Below are 15,295 nucleotides of genomic sequence, written 5' to 3' on the forward strand. Positions count from 1 at the left end.
GGGTTTATTTGAAAAATTTACGAACTTGCAAATAAAAATAACAAAAATTACATATCAATAAACATCAAAGCTGTTACTATTAGGTACTCAACAATTCGACCTAGAAGTTTGGCTCATGGACATTCTAATTAACAAGAGCCAAGAGGGGGTTGCTCAGATTGTAAGCATCCTTCACCTTCTACACAAAAATTGTGAATTTGAGTCACCAAGGAAGCAAAAAGGGGAAAACTCCTAAAGGAAAGATTAAAAAATTCTAATTTGGAAATTTTCCAAACATGCAAATAAAAATAACAAAAATAAGATATCAATAAACATCGAAGTTGTTATTAGGTACACATAATAGTTATTGTTGATCTCTCTTGGATGATTGCAATGAACATGTTCGGTGATCCGCTCATTGCATATGACTACAGGGAGCTAAACATGGAAGCACATAGGTTAGCCAGGATAACTACAGCCATAGAGGTCGGGTATGACGTTTTGATCTTTTGGGAGCCACGCACCGTAACGACCCGCTAGGTCGTTATGTGCATTTTGACCATTTTTTCCTTGCCGGTTCATTTCCAAGACTAGGAGTCGTTATGTGCGTTTTGACCATTTTGTCCCTACCGGTTCATTACCGAGACTAGGAGCGAGTCTAATGATAACTTAAAGATTCAGAAGTCTCAAACAAAGGCATTTGATTGTATTTTTGTGCATTTGGTTGAAGACTTGTTTTAATCCGTTGGGGGGTTGACTTAGTAAATTAGACCTCCCTTGGGGTTTCCAAAGTCACGGGTGAGTCTGTAGCGTGTTTTTACATATGTGTGCATGTATGGTTTGTGTGTAGGGCCTCGAATTGATGTTGGATTTTAGGTGGAAACTTAGTGAAAACCGCAGCCATCGGTTCGATGTGACCGCCGCAAAGAAAGGGACCACCGCAATGCCGCCGAGTTGGCCACGGTAGGCCGCTAGTGGCCGCCCCGGGCCTTCGGGTTTTGGGGTTGGACCGCCATAGCAGGACCGCTACGGCGCGGTTTCGACCGCTATGGCGAGACTGGCCATTTAATGAGGTCCACCGTATCGGTGGGAATTTTCACTACAGCGAGATCGCTATAGCGAAACTAGTGACCGCTGCAGCGGTTGACGGGAGGCAAAAACCCACTTTTTATATTGCAAATTTTAAGTCTTTTGTGATATGATTCTCATGGGCTTGAGTGCATTTATAGAGCCTATGATTCGCGCGGAGCTCAACTTAGAGTCTATGATCTCATTGGAGCTTATTCACCACATTTGGAGCGTTTTCAAAGTGGTCTCAAGTGTGTATTTCCACACCACACACTTGACGATGTTCATCACGAGAGCCAAGTCTCTGGCGAGCTTCATGAGGTGGAATCCTACAAGGCCTGGGGAGATTGCTTGGTCGGGGAGATTTAGGCTCGAGATGGCTATTTGCGCAAAGGGCTATTTCCAAGTGGCGACTGATGCTTAAGGGATTATGCTTGCAAAAAGGCCACGCGTGCAAGGTTGATTAGAGGGTCATCTATGCAAGAGGGACGTGTTTGGCCATCAAGGTCAATCCTTGAATGAAGACTACACTAAGAAGACTAGCCAAACAAGGCCCTTGCCTCATTAATGGCATTTTTGTAATAACTTAGTCTTCTTTAGTCTAGAGTATAAATACTAGACTTAGACATTTCATTACTTAGATTATGTTGAACGATGAATCGAGAAAACTCCTTTGAGATAGATTGTTTAGCTTAGTAGTTTGTGGTTAGTTATTATAAATGGCGGATTCCATTGTTGGTCTTTGAACCTTTAATTCCATTGATTTCATGAAGAGTTGTTCATTTGTGGATTCATTTGAATTACACTTGCCTTGATTTCAAATAGTATAGGTTCTTTTAGGATTGAATTAGATTGAGGTGTTGATTTAATAAATCCAAGGTTGCCCATAAATTCACCCTAATTGGGTCTTGCTTTTATCCTCTATTTCTCATCCCTTTTCTTCTATTCTCATCCCAATTTCTCGTTATCCTTAATTTTCGTATTTTGGATTGAATTGGGTTCTTTCCCCAATTCGATTCGTATCATTTTGTCACATAACACTAAAAGTAGTTCCCAAGAAAGTAAAAGGCGATTTTCCTAAGGCTTGAGTTGGTTGTCCTAACCTTTATGTTGTTCATTCCTTTTCTTCTTTAAGTTTTCATAGTTAGTTCTAAGGTCCATTAATGGTGGGTGGAAGTCTTAGAACCCTAGAACATGAACCTTTAAATAAATTGTGAATTGTTGGTTTTGCTATAGTGAAAATCGTGTATTAAGACTTAGGGTTCGATCCAAAATGGGAACTTTGGCCTTAAAATCTGTTTTGAAAAGGTTAAATTGATTAGAATCCTATAAATTGGAGGATTATGATAGTTGAGATTGAGGTTATGATAAATTCACCATTAAATGATGATTTCACCCATTTGAAAATGGTAGGAGTACTTGGGTATTCTTGCCCAATTGTTGTTCTTATATTGAGCAGATAGGTCTAGTACTTACTTAGCATTATATTGCTAGACTTTTTAGCATTCCGAAGCATCGTGGAAAGGGAAAGCTCAAGTTTATAGCTTGCGTTTGTCCCACTTTTTGCATCTGAGGTAGATTATGGTTTACTTGAGTTAGGACTTTGATTAGTTGGTTGTATATGTAGTAGAACTGATAGAGAAAGCATGATTAGGTCTTTTTGGACATACGATGTCCGGTCGATATTACTTAGGCTGGTATGATTGTTGGACATGCGTTTATCGCCATTACTTTATTACGTAGCATCGAAAACCAAGGTGTATATGTTGTGATATGGGAAGGAAGGGGTTGACATATATACTCTTCTTGTTGATTGAGATGACTTATGCATTTTATGCTGTTGTTGAGTTGATTTATCTGAGACTTGTTATGACTTGTGCAATAGTGCCCTGTATTCTTGACATTGATATCATTGACTGATCATGTTTCATACTGAGTGTTGAACTGGAAGTACGTTGATATTCATCTTGTGATCAGATACAAAAATATGTATATATGAGGCACATTTGACTGGGGGTGAAGATGTGGCCTACTTTAAGGCACATTTGACAGGGGCTGAGGATGTGGCATAATTATGGGCTCGCGATCCGAGGTCAGTTCAGAAGTAAGTGGTACATGGACACCATGGGTCCCTTACAGGTCATGACTATTAAGCGAACATAGCCTTTAGCATGTGTGTATGGTTGAGATACTATCATTGGTTGCACTGCAATGCATTGGACATATCTTATTCGTGTGATGCATTGTTGATTTGTTGATAATTGACTTTGGATACGATTGTGTTGTTGTGCCTATCTGCCTATTCTGTTGATTTTATGAAAGTATGCTTGATGGTAATCTTAGTCAGCCTATGATATCTAAATGTACATAGTGTTTGTACTGATACTATCTTGCTGCACCCTTTTTGAGTGCAGATTGTGTGCTAGAGACTTCGTCCCGACCTCATATTTTGCTTGAGGCCATTTCCCGACCAAATCAGAGGGTGAGCTCCTATCCATGTCATGCCGTCTGAAGATCTTCCTTTATTGATGTCTATTTCTCTTCTAGACATTTATGATATTTATAGATAGATATTTATTCTTTAGACAGCTTTATGTTTTAGAGTCCTTGTACGATGACCTTCGAATTTTGGAGTTGTAATAATTAGGATTCCCCGCTTTTATTTTATTATGGTATGAATAGATAGTTTTAACATTATATTCTTGCCATTGGTTTATAATTGGTTGAAGGAATGAGAATTTGATTAAGGGGATGGTTCGCCCACCAGGGGGTTTAGTATGGGCGCCATCACGACGGGTTGGGTCGTGACACCCACATTAGTCCAGGAATTGCTACTTCGTGATAGTAAAGGACCTCCATATTGCTGACTCACTACTTCACAGTACTCGTAATGACATATTACTCGCAATGACATAATTAAATTTCGTCGACGTTGATCCTTCAACTTTCCCTTTTTTTTTTTTGGGTCAGGAAAGATAAACATAATATTAACTAAATATTAGTACAGGAAGAGTTGGCTAGTGGCCTGTCTGAACCCAGTGGGTCAGTAGTACACAAAAGATGAGAAAGTGGCGAATAAGAAACTACAATAAAACGAAGTGCTACACTATGACTAGAACTAGGTGCTATACTATGACTAGTTGTATTTCCAGCTGAGATTAATCGTTGTTTAGCTTCTCCTCTTTGATCAACTGCGAGTATACTTGTGACAAAATGGGGCAGCTCTTCCAAAACAGAGATTTCATTCAAAAAATCGCCACTCGAAGCAATTTTTGCAAGCACATCAGCAACGCCGTTATATATGTTATGTATTCATTATGTCTTACGGGTATGGCGGGGCCCCGTCCCAACCAATATGTCACACGTTCACTCTTAGAGGCTCATAGACAAATGTAGGTATGTATATGTCATGTATGGCCTTGTTGGCCCTAGTGGAGTTATGATGTCACTGTTCTGACCTTGCCGGTCATATGTTATATGCATAAGGATAGTGGCGGCCTTGTCGGCTCACGTATGTATACGTGTCTATATATATGTGTGTGTGTGTGCGCATATGTCTACTGTCATGTTGGGCCTTTTCTGCTTGCAGGTGGCGGATACCATAGTATAGTTTTGAGATATAAATTATGCATGTAAGCATGCCATGTGACGCTCGGTGAGTCAAGCTGGGTGTCGGTCATGCCCTCCGGTGTTGAGGGTGTGACAAAGTGTTGTAATATGGCACAATGTAGTAATAGACAACAATGTACTTTAGGGTACGTACGACCCAATGATTGTTGTACCTTTTTCGTTTTAACGTAATAGAATGCATAATCTTTCGAGACCCAAAGAAAAAAGGTACACATCAATTGACAAAAATGGATTCTAGTTTTCCTTGAAGACTATAATTGGAAGGAGAGGAAAATGTTTATAGTTAGGATTTCTATGGGGTGGTAGTGAAATCACGGTAGAATGATGGTCTACCTGTGATGTTTTTCTGTGTATTTTTTGGCGAGTAGAGACGGCATTTGGATGGAGGATAGTATTATTTATGTGGTAAAAACTTATCCGTATCAGACGTTTATATCAAACAAATACATTCATGCCATGTGTTTGAATATAAAGTTCTTTAATTAATTAACCATGATTAGTATAATTAACATGTATTTTTATTTTATTATCTATGCATGGTAAAGTTGTATCACAATCTTTTTTGTGGTTGAATTTCAAAAAAGAGACTTAACACATATACACCTTTTAATAACACTTGAAGAAAGATACAAGATATCATTAGCAAATCGATTTACATGTTACAAAGAAAATTAAAATATTCCTAAAATTCCTAACATATATAAAAAAGGTAAGAAAATACACTGCTATAGTTCATATCATAAATAAACGAGAAAATATATTTTTTTCCAAAAAGTAATTAAACAGTTCCAAATTCTAAGTTAAATAAAAGAGAAAACTATCTTTTCAAGAAAGAATCAAATTGTTTTCAGTTCCTGAATCTCTTCATCTATACTATATTAAAAGCACGAAGGACTTTAGAAATATTGATTGAACTTTTTGTCATTCATTAAAAGACTCTACAATAGACAAAATTGTCATTTAATAATATTTAGTACTTTAAAACCAACTAAAATTTATTTAATAAACCTTTCCTTATTTGACTAAAAGTCTAAATATTTAGGACTTTAAGTATTATTAGGGTTAGCAAAAGGCATCTATAAAAGCAAGTCACAATTAGCCGTCATCATATTCATACTTCCAGTATCTATGCGTTTGACGACGAAGAGCTTATGTGCAAGATCCAATATAAACAAATTATTACTAAAGGAGTCAATGGGATGCACCCTATTGTATTGTAATTTCTATCTTATGTCAATAGGTAGGTATTGTATCTTATGTCAATGGGTAAGTATTGCGTCTTTTGTCAATACGTAACGTTGTTGGTTGTTGTATTGAGTTCCGGAAAATAGGGAAGGCCATGCATATTGAGGTATGATCACTAATACTGGAGTCGAATTTTTGTTTAGCTCTTTAATTGCCAGTTGTTGTAATAATAACGTGTTCTAATTTCATGTTGGTGTTTGATTGTTAGTGCTCTCCATTATTTGTTGTGACCTAATTAATTAGATTCTTCTTATGAATGAAGATATTAAATATTTATATCTGTAATTAATTATATTATAATTACATTAGAATCTGCAGGAACAAAGGGAGGTACATATCATATTATTAAGGTATCCAACAGTAGTATTCATTAAATGCTTGTATTTTCTGTATATCTTTCTTATTTTTGGAAATAAATCGTGTCTTTGTGAAATTTAGATCTTCGCCTTTTTTACTCTTTAAATGTTAGGGAGTAAAGTGAGATTCACTCAAAATTTTATGTAGTCACGTTAGGAAACTTTACCATTTTGCGTTCCTTTTATGTTTAGTAGTCTTTATGTTATTAAAAAGGAAAATTCATGTTCATATATTTTTTTTTCTTTAAGTTTTCTACCTATTGTTAATGATTGAATGACTTTTACATAAATAAAAAATAACGAATTTATAAACCAACTCAAATTCTTTGTGCACATGTATGAAGTAAAAATTAACATTATTCACGTTTGTGTTGCGGGATATTTCTTAAGTCTATAACAAATTTATTATTATTTAATTTAGTATGAAAATGATCAAATTAGTTCTCACCGGAGAAAAAGAGAGGTTAAAATCTAAAAATTAAAGGTTAGATTTCAAATTGGACAAGATTTCGCCATTTTGTGGGATTATACTGGGTATGTTGTTGTTGTTGTTATTGTTGTTGTCATTTAACAATTTTTCTAGTTTTTAATACCTTTCAAATTAAAGAAAATTTTGACTTCTAAATTTTCTTGAATTGAACTATGTAAGAACAACTACTATTTAGGAATTTATGAATAAAATTTGACTTATACTGTATAAACATAAATTCTTTCCTTATTTGAATTGTTATTTTTCAGAAATTGTTAGTCAATGTTTTTAAAATTTTCCAAAACAATAGTAGTTATTAAATGACTCAGTATACAAGTCTTCAGCCCCAAGATAAACGTTAAAAAAAAAACATAAAAAAATATTCTAAGGTAAATGGAAAGCATAATTTAGAAGTTTTGTTCAATATATATATATATATATATATATAAAGCTCTAATTCTCATCTTTTAAAAGTTAAACAACTAAGCTTTATTATTAAATAGTGATCAACGAATTACCCTTTTATATATGATAACTTTTACTTTTTTTTTCTTTTTCTTGTAGGATCATATCAAATCAAATCAAATAGTACAGATTTGTCCCAAACGAAATTTATTACTAAATCCGAATTACCTTTTTTATTTTATTTGTGATCTATATTGTACATTTTTTGTAGTTGGTGTTTTCCATATTTCGTTAGTTGTCTTAAAATGAGGCAAGGGTGAATGAAATAAATAATGTCATTAATATTCAAAAAAATATTAATTTTTAAAAACTCCTCTTTTGTTAACACGTGCAAACGTAATTTGGTTTAGTAAATGCAATTTGATATGTTAAAATTATATATTTATCTATATATCTATATTATATTAATTGTCGTTCTCCTTTTTTACTCTTTAAAAATTGATTTCACATTGGTCAAAATTGTAATTTATTTATTTTTCTAATATTTAGGACTTTTAAATCAACGAAAATTTACATATTAAATATTTTATTATTAAAACTATCATATAAAAGTCCTAATATGTAGGGCTTTGAAATCAACTAAAATTTGCTTACTTAAATCCTTCTTTAATTGAACTATGTAAAGAAATTTTAATATTTAGGAATTTAAGATTGAGTAAGATTTTACTACTAGATTTTACATAATTTGCAGTGTCACCCACTAAGAAGTAAGAATACACCCATATTCACCTATAATTTAAGAAAATTTGAATCACGTGATTAAGTAAGACTGTATGCCAAAACGACACTTTCCGTATAAATTTGATTGGTTTCTTTCACATTTAAATTAAGTTATAGGACAAATGAAAGTTATAATTCTCAATATGAGTGAGTCACTGACGAGGAACAAAAAATTCGGGCAAATTAAATACATAAACGCTTAGTAGTCACATTAGAAAACACCATCTAATACATATACACTTTAGCAAGAACACAATAGAAAGAAAAATATAAAGCTGTTATAAATATTATTTAATTATGGATGTTTATCTTTAGGAGAAACTTTAGGGTTTGTGACTTTGGCACTAAGTTAACTTTCTCCTATAAATAGAGATGTTCTCTTCATTGTATAAAATCCCTAACAAGAAATAAAAGAATTCCTTTCTTCTCTCTTTGTCTATAATATTGTTCTTGCTTGCTTCATTATTTTATAACATGTTATCAGCACGAGTCTCTAATTTTTCGAGTAGAATTAAATTTGCTTCTTCACAAAAATCAAACCCCGTCGGTGTACAATTTCCTAGTGAAGAGAATCAAAAGCAGCACAATACATTAAGCCGATCTGGTCGTTGGTAAGGTCATATCTCCTTCTTTGTGCCTAAAATACATCAGGTAAGTGACATCTCATCCACTTGAACATGGTCTTCCTTAGGTATTTTGATATCAATTATTATGTGAAGCCTTCTTAATAATGATCTTATTGGAAGGCCTCTTATAACGAATTTTTTATATATTTTATACTAGCAAGTTCCAATTGCCGTAAATAAATTATTTTTGTTATTATATCGGCACATGTCACAACTTGGAGTTTCCCAGTTACTGTGTATCAATGCATAGAATTAGTTCTATGACAATTTTATAAATATCTTAGATTTGAATAAATACTTGAATTCCAACAGAGTTTATAAGAAATTGACATCACCAAAAGTGGTTATATATTTCACATGTCTTCATTAATCACCAGAAGTGATAATATTTTTTTAAATTTATTTTGAGTTTATTTAGGAAGGCATGTTAGAAAATTCTCTATATTATATGTGTGCCTCGATTTACTCCTGAAGTAGCGATATCTTAAAAGATATTCTAAGTGATCATAGTTTGATATGATTAAGGCTCGTTCAGATGATTATATAATTAAGGCACGTTCAGATGATTGTGTTTCATTCTTGAAGAATGAGAACTTTTGATAAATATTATAAACACGGATCCATTCCCTGAAATGAATGTGATGATATTAGTAAAGATTATAAATACACACGTGCTCTTGGTTATGAAAATATCACGTCTCACCTCCAGAAGAGGTAGAATAATTGAGTAGAAATATTCTGAATATTTTATTCTTTAACCCTGAAATAGTAAACTTTTGAAAAATTTACTCCTGATGTATTGAGACTTTGAAATTTACTCCCAGAGTAGTAAATCTGAAATTTACTCCCGAAGTAGTAGAACTTTAAAATTACTTCAGAATTAGTAATGGCAAATCTCCTTGAATGAGATGATAATACTTTTTCTTGGTTGTTGTCAAGATTGCTGATCACCAGGTATATATGGAGTTATTCTCTTTCAATCTTTTCATGTGTTGATTATTGAATCCATTAGTTGCTTGAATTTTATTATGAATTACGTTTCTTTGTTTTCCTTAAATTGCATAAAGTGAGTAACTTTACATCATACTACGAGGAGGAAAAGGCGGGCAATGACAAACAAAACTGATACTTTTCAGCATTTAAAAATGTATTGTTTTTAAATATCTGTTTAATTACTGTTTATTTCATGACACCAGTAGTGTCTAACTAAAATTTCTGTTAAGATACCAGCAGTATCTAGGCAATATTTGGTAGCACAAAATTAATGATCAAGGTCTCCAGAAGAGTCTAATTTTCGTCTACAAGGATCATGACATTAGTTAGTGTTCAAAAAATATGTGATTATGGAGAATAAATTAAAGGCTCCTGAAGAGCTCATATAGTATTATGTCATTCGTTGTAGATTGTAATATATGAAGGTGTTATGATCAAAACACAAGTTGTAGTAAACCTGAAGTTTACTAAAGTAAATGGCTACCATATTTAAGCTATAAATGATTGGAGGATTAAATATCTTCAAAACCATATTGGGTAAGAAACATGTATGTGAATGGTTACCCTCTTTATTCTCCAAATTGTACTACACAAATATAACCATGATGAAATCACATGTTACGGTAAACCAGAAGTTTATTGGTACAAAAAAAAAAAAAAAATTATGTCGTAGTAAACTAGAAGTTTACTAAAACAAATAGCACATGGCATGGTAAACTTGAAGTTTACTAGTATAAATAATTTTATTAGTCGGCATGAGCTGTTCGGCCATCCCGATTCAAAGATGATTGAGTATTTGACATATATTGAAGAACTAGAAGATTCTTCAAGAATTTATTTTTGTTGCTTGTTCTCATGATAAGTTGAATATACTGGCTAATGTTGGGATTGAATTCCCTAAATTTTTTTTATAAAAGGTGAATATGGGCCCGTTCACCTATTATGTGATGTCTCAAATAGATGCATCGATAAGACAAATACATGTGTGTTTATTGTCAACCTGCAGTTTGACATATGCAAAGTTACTTGCTCAAAATAATTGAGTTGAGAGCACAATTTTCAGATTATATAATCAAGATAATTCATCTTGTTAATGCTGGTTTATATTCAAGCTGGTTTGGCGTTGAATGCCTCCGATAAATAGCTAAACCATTGTTTATGAGAACAAAGCTTTATGTGCTGGTCTGAGATATGATATATGGTATACAACATCACTTGTATGCTTCAGACCAATAAATTATATTAAATTCTCGCCTCACAATTGGGTTAGGATTAGGAACAAGATATTTCCATCTAACAGTTTTTATGTATGGTATATGATTAATTAATCTACCATGATGTGCGAAGATGGATTCCCTCAAAGAATATGGGATATATGTTAGTTTTTCTAACATAAGGGGGGAGAGAATAAGCAGCTGAGGAATATGTTATGAATTATCATTAGTGTGATCCTCATTAAAAGGATAATTCAACTCAAATTCTAGAAGCATTTGCTGACCCAAAATTAATTTCTAATTTCAAATTCGCAAAATGCTCCTATTAAATTCATGTCTCAAGGACGATCTACAAAGATGCATGAAGCGTGGTAGACTAATCGGTTCCAAATGCAATAATCATTGAAAAGAAAGAGGAGCAAAATGATCAATGATCATTATAAGGAGACAATGATCATTATAAGGAGGCAATGTGCTCTTGAAGAGCCTACGACATAACATTTCATGAAACCTCATGAGAGGTTTAGGTACCTAAAAATAATGGAAGTGGTGAGATCTCAATCAGTTATGTCCTATTGCAAACCGATACAAGATAATATATCGTCGACGATATCTTTGGTACAACATAGCGCAATATTGTAAAAGATTGTGAGGATCTAAATCCTACGTCTATTAAAGCATGTTAACGCAGAAATTATTATCAAGTGAAATGACGCATCTTGGTAAGTGTAAAGCTTATTGGACTGTTGTCCGACACACGAAGATGTCACATCGTTTAAATAGAAATAGATGTTGTCACACCTATATGAATTACTTGACAAAATTATATGAAAATTCTTGAAGAATTTTGAATGCCCGAAGCATATACAAGTTCTAGAAGTTTTGTTCATTATTCTTATATGAATTAAATCAAGAAAAGTGAATGAGATTTAATCACCTTAATGAATGTTTAATGACTAAGGGTCTATTTATCCCTACATCTTTGTGAAAATCAAAATCTGTCATATTGTTTGTGCAAGTTGATGACTTGAGAATTATTGAAACTCTTGAAGAGTTTTCAAAAGAAATAGATTATCTGTTGAAAGAAGTTGAAATGAGAAATTTGCAAGATTTTTTGGTCCTGAAGTGCCATATCTTTATACAATTGATGCATTTATATATTTTGCTATGACTACGAGGGATTATGGTCATACGATGTTGTTTTACATGACAGTCAAATCATATAAAGATAACATCTATTTATAAAGCAAGTCAGGAACGCACTTGGAGTGATTTCAACAATATTATATATCGATGCAAGTGTATCCAAAGACTGAAGATGCAGCAACATACATAGTCCAACTAAAGAGTGGATTCATAAAAGGACAAAGCTCATTTCACCAAAGTTGTTCTTCACAAACGAGCTCCAAAAGAATGGTAATATCAACGTGCAACAAATTGTTCGAGTGATAATATGGCTGATTTATTCACCAAGTCTATACCAACTGCAACTTTCGAGTGAAGATGTGAAGATTCAAGTTTTTGGATTGAAGTTCTCATCAGGGGGAGTTAATACGCATTGTACTCTTTTTCCCTTTCAAGGTTTTTGTCCCACTGGATTTTTCCTTGTAAGGTTTTTAATGAGGCAACCAAATAGCGTATTATTAGAAATGTGTACTTTTTTTCCTTCACTAGATTTTTTTCCCATTGGATTTTTTCTAGTAAGGTTTTAACGAGGCACATTATCCACCAAATAGACATCCAAAGGGGAGTGTTATAAATATTATTTAATTGTGGATGTCTATTTTTAGGAGAAACTTTAGGGTTTGTGACTTTGGCACCAAGTTAACTTTCTCCTATAAATAGAGATGTTCTCTTCATTGTATAAAATCCCTAACAAGAGAAATAAGATATCTCCTCTCTTCTTCTTTCTCTACAAATATTCTTGTTCTTGTTTTATTATTTTATAACAAAAGCTATGTACTTACTTTAAGAGAAAAATCAGCATTTGTGTTGTGTAATCTTTCCATTTTTGAAAGGCAAAATGTAAGAGATGGATTGAGATGAAGAGACGTTATGTGTAAAATCAATTTTTACACACTAGACCCGCGAATTCTCAAAAAATGATTTTTATCTCCAAAAATTAAGGGATTGGTTCGGAATTTTTTTTTTAATGTGTTTGTGATTTGCAATGACAATAAATAAAGCATATTCAATATTATATTTTATATGCTACAACATGATTGTTCACATGGACAACTATATGTTACACTTCCAAAAGTGACAACAAATTTTATAACAAAATTTTAAATCAAGACAGAGCAACTAAAACAATATAAGGGAACGTAACATACGATAAGAACATCGTTATAAAGAGATGTTATGTGAGATACAAAACATAATATATTTGTCTCTCATATACTAAATATCTATAGTTACAAATAACATATAATTAATTTAACTAAATTCACATTGTTTGCACATTCAGTAAATATTGATTTCAACTATTATGTCCACGTAATAATATTCATTTTCATCATTTAGACAATTGCATTTATTTTAATAAAAATGTAGATTTCTTATGTAAATTCTTTTTTGACTCACGCAATACACACGTGCAACGGTTGCACGTACACTTAAGACTAGTATAAGTAAAAGAGGAGAATAACTTATTAAAAGGAAACTCTAACTACTTTTGTCATAGGAAACCTTTTCGACAACTTTGCTGCTTATCAAACAAAAAATTAAGAAGTTTTTTTTTTTACTTGATTTTATATAGGAATTTTGTTAAAAAAATTTATCTTTTTTACTTTGAACCCAATTTTTTAATTTAAATATAGCTATAAAGAGACATTAGGTTAGATGGATTAAACAACATTAATTAGGTTAGTGTAATAACATTAGTTTGTCATTTAAATGAATTGTACTTCTACTTTGATGTTCATTACTATTTTTTATTTTTATTTTTATTTTTTTGTAGAATTCTTAAAAAAATTAACACGTGCATCACACGTACGTTAAAGCTAGCTATTATTATATTAAAAAAAGAAAACCCCAAATTAAAAAAACTATTTACTGAACTACCCTCTAAATAATTTAATATATTAAGTATAAAATTTAAATATTAAAAAAAAAATCTAATACAGTGTTGTGTCTTTTCTCAAAAGGTTGTGTCTTTTTGAAAGTTAGTAACTGATTTTTATTTTTATTTTTGTAATTTGATTTCGATCATTGGCTTCAACGGAAGCCTCATCTAATCAAAAAATTCTTCATCTGCAGAACATACTTTTCTCACTTTTCCTTCAACATTTATACTTTCTATATGCGTGTTTTTCATTCTTTGAACCCTAATATATTGTGATTAGTTCGTCGAGAGTAGAAGCGGATAACTTTGTTAATGTGCATTCCGTAACAAGAAAACGCTTCGCAGGTCAGTTTTCTATTTTCTAATAAATGAGTACACACATTACATTTTTTTACTTAATTAAATGAAGAAGATTTGTGTTATCTGTAATGTCGTGTAATCTCTGCGCGTTGTTCTGGAGTAGTTTACTACTTTTGATCATTATTAGTTAAAAAAATATGTGCTAGTCCTAAGGTCGTGGAATCTTTGCATTGTTTATGTAGTAATTAATGAATTAAGATTGATAATTAATCCTGACCTTCCTTAAGCAATTAAAGAAGATTTTTGTTACCTGTCATGCCGGGGAATCTTCGTTGTTCTCTAATTCTCTGATTTTGATAATTAATTTTGTATATATTGGAAAATGCTGGAAGAGTATATATATCATATATATATATATATAGCATGATATTGTGGCTATATATATAGCCACAATATATATATATATTGTCATAATAAAATATCGTTGTATCCAATGTAGCCAGTAGGATAAACTTTAAGCTAATTTTTTTTTTTTTTTTTTAAGAGTTTTTGTACAAAGCCTTGAACTCCTAAATAGGGTGAAACTAATGAGGAAAACAAAGCTGATTTCTGCAAGAGCTAGTTTCTTCGTTCCTCTAAATTTGATATGGCTTCCAAAGTTATCTGATTTTTGTTAGTACATGTATCGAAATTATTCCAATTGATGCCGACAAACAATTGCCAATTGGCAATGCTTCATACCCTTTCTTAAACATCACGACCCTTGAAGAAAAAAACCAACGCCTACACAAATGCCTAATGAACATCTTTATTAGCATTAGGCTTAAGCAAGTTGCATGTATTTCCAAATGTATGTCATAATAACTAGTGAGGTTGCCAATTGTTTGTAAGGTTTTGTTACCAATAGTAATGAACGAACACCCGACAAAGCAATTTCATATGTGTTTTGCAATTTCTTTCTCTCTCCTTTTGTATCTTTTCCTGGACAAAAATATCAAGAGACTACAAATATCACATAACGCAACAGTTGGTAATTCACAATTAGAGCCAAAACTTCAAAACAAACTTTAGGTAAGTGATTATATTTCCTTCGTCGTTGAGTTTTATAATCAAAAGTTGTGCATTCTTCATTCTTCTTACCCAATTTTAGATTGTTTTGTTCTAGG

The sequence above is a fragment of the Lycium ferocissimum genome, chromosome 3, assembly GCF_029784015.1.
Source record: "Lycium ferocissimum isolate CSIRO_LF1 chromosome 3, AGI_CSIRO_Lferr_CH_V1, whole genome shotgun sequence".
NCBI lineage: Eukaryota > Viridiplantae > Streptophyta > Magnoliopsida > Solanales > Solanaceae > Lycium > Lycium ferocissimum.